The following is a 3,520-nucleotide window of genomic DNA, read 5'->3' on the forward strand; positions in this document are numbered from 1 at the left end:
TTAACCATTGTCATAGGGCAACATGTGGACTAACTGTTTAATGAGAAACTATTTTGATCTGTAAACCTTCATCTAAAGTGAGAATAGCAGCACAATCAGAAGAGCATAGTTGATATCACTGAACTGTGCATGTAGAAATTTTTGAAGTGGTGTATCTTTGGCTATGTATATTTTCACCAAAAACAAAAAATGGTCGAGAAAGGAGAGGGTTGACATGTCGTGGGGTTGTTAACCAATCTCATAAAACAATATGTGTACTACTGTTTAATGAGAAACTTTTTGTTCTGTACACCTTCACCTGAAGTACAATAAAAAAAAAGCAAAAAAAAATTAAGTATATGTTCAAATACATAGACACATATGTATAGATGTGCATATATATATGTTTGTGTGTGTGTAGAAAGAGAGAGGATGATCAAATAATATAACAAACAGGGAAAAACATTAAAAATAAGTGGCTATGGGTAAAGGATGTATGGATGTTCTTTGTATTATTTTTGCAACTTTTTATTTAAGTTTGGAAATATTTCCAAATGAAAAGTTACAGAATGATAAAGATCTTTATATACTACTTTGGGTGAGATCCAGGTTATATTGACTGAAGAAAGCAAGGCTCAGAAGGGTGTTTAAATTATGTAACATTTTTTTAAGAAAAATGTGGGATATGAATACACATGCTTCTTTCTTTCCCAAGAGGAATTAATAGAATGATAAATTAAAAATAATAAAAGTGTTTCACTATAGGGGGGGAAGGGATGGAAGAACGGGGCAGGGATGAGGGATGGAAACTTTTCACTGTTCCTTGTTTTAGGGTTTTCATTATGGAACCAAGTAAATATTTTATATAATTTCAAAAAACTTTTAATCAAAAGGATAAAAACAGTTATTCTAAAAACAAACTGAAACAAATTAACCTAACTATATATCAATTTGTAAAATCAGTTTAAAAATTCAACAGTGAAGACAACATCATTTGTATTAGGCATAAATTATATCATACCAATTTTATTGGAGTATAGCAGGTGGTAAAATGATGGTTTATTAGTTTAAAAAACCTATGTAGCTGAAATATACTTGGAATTGGTTTTGGTGTAACATTACTTCATTATTTCATCCAACCACGCTATAATAATCTACCTATTGAAATAGAAGCTGCAATTATACAAATTCACAAATATTTTAATATGTACAAGGTAAACTATATAGTTTTTGTGCTAAATTTGATGCTAAATGCAAAAACTTCTTTCACATGGCAGTATGAACTTTCTGTGTTGTCCATCATCAATTGGATTTTAGAAATGCTTGAACCTTCAAAGTAACTGCTTTTTAAATCACTGTAAGTGTACAATATTCTACAGTATTGGTGCCTTTGTACTTATTGCGAAAGGTCTCTGGGTGGCGCAAATGGTTTGTGCTCAACTGCTAACCTAAAGGTTGGCAGTTGAAACCCACGCAGCGGTACCACAGAAGAAAAGTCCTGGTGATCTGTTTCTGTTAATATTAGAGCCAAGAAAACCCTATAGAGCAGTTCTACTCTGTAACACATGGGGTCACCATGAGTCGGAATCGACTCAATGGCACTAACAACAAGAAGTATCCTACACAAGCTTTCCTTGCAGACACTCAGGGGCAGCCATCAACCCTCAGCCTTGCTCAGCGTGTGACCTCCTACTGTAGCCATATATCTGTACAAACACCAATCACCCATGCCTCTATAAGACTGTAGGTGAGAGCCTGCACCACACAATTGGTGACTGACTGCCTGGACACCTGAGCTGAATCCATATAGGAAAATTTAATGGACTCCTGCGCACACATACATAGTTAAAGACCTAACTACCTGGTGACAGGACGTTAGAGCTTCAAAAGCACCAATAATCAAACTAGTGTACACGAGCAGCCTATTTGGGCATATCAAAACAACATGAGAAGCTAGGACACACTAAACAAATATAAAAGAAAATTATAATAAATTATTGATGGCTCGGAGACAATAGTCAATATCAAACCACATAAAGAGGCAGTTCATGAGGGCTTCAGCAAGCTCCCAGAATAAAGAATCAATAAATATTCTGGAGGAAGAGAATTTCTTGGAATTACCAGAGGCAGAATACAAAAGATTAATATACAGAACTCTTCTAGAAATAAGAAAAGAAATTCTACAGAACGCAGAGAAATCCAAAGAACATACAGACAAAGCAATAGCGGAACTTAAAATGGTTATTCAAGAGTATAATGACAAATTCAATAGGCTGCAAGAATCCATACAGAGACAGCAATCAGAAATCCAGAAGATTAACAATAAAATTAGAATTAGAATTAGACAACTCAATAGAGAGTCATAGGAGAAGAATTGAGGCAGAAGTTAGAATTAGTGACACTGAAGATAAAGCACTTGACGTCAACTTATTTGAGGAAAAATCAGATAAAAGAATTAAAAAGAATGAAGAAACTCTAAGAGTTTTGTGGGACTCTATCAAGAGAAATAACCTACGAGTGATTGGACTACCAGAACGGGGGGTGGGGAGATAACAGAAAATACAGAGACAGTTGTTGAAGATTTGTTGACAGAAAACTTCCCTGATATCATGAAAGACGAGAAGCTATCTATCCAAGATGCTCATTGAACCCCACAAAAGGTAGATCCCAAAAGAAAGTCACCAACACATATTATAATCAAACTTGCCAAAACCAAAGATAAAGAGAGAATTTTAAGAGCGGCTAGGGATCAAAGAAAAATCATCTACAAAGGAGAATCAATTAGAATAAGCTCGGACTACTCAGCAGTAACCATGCAGACAAGAAGGCAATGGGATGACATATATAAACCTTGAAAGAAAAAAATTGCCAGCCAAGAATTATATACCCAGCAAAACTGTCTCTCAAATATGATGGTGAAATTAGGGCATTTCCAGATGAACAGAAGTTTAGGGAATTTACAACAACCAAACCAAAATTACAAGAAATACTAAAGGGACTCCTCTGGTTAGAAACTCAATAACATCAGATAACAATGCAAGACTGGAACACAGGCCAGAGCAACCGGATATTGACTCAGATAGGGAAGTCACAAAAATACAACAAAGCTAAAACATTGAAAATAGGGAAACAGAGATATAAATATGTAAAAAATGACATTAAAAAAACAGAGGGACTTAAAAAATGTAGGCATATATTTTTCATATGGAGGGGAAGTCAAGTCGATATAAAGAAATAAAAGATAGGTATAAACTTAGAAAAATAGGGGTAGATATTAAGATAACCACAAAGGAAACTAACAATCCTACAAATCAAGAAAAAAAACAGAAAAATATAAAGACTCAGCAAACACAAAATCAACAACAATAAAAAGGATGAAAAGAAAATACATAAAGAAAAACGACTCAGCACAGAAAATTAAGGGGAACAAAGAAACTGTGAACAACACACAGAAAAAGACATCAAAATGACAGCACTAAGCTCATACCATCAATAAGTACGCTGAATGTAAATGGTCCAAATGCACCAATAAATATTCAGA

Source organism: Trichechus manatus, unplaced genomic scaffold, assembly GCF_000243295.1.
Source record: "Trichechus manatus latirostris isolate Lorelei unplaced genomic scaffold, TriManLat1.0 scaffold00066, whole genome shotgun sequence".
NCBI lineage: Eukaryota > Metazoa > Chordata > Mammalia > Sirenia > Trichechidae > Trichechus > Trichechus manatus.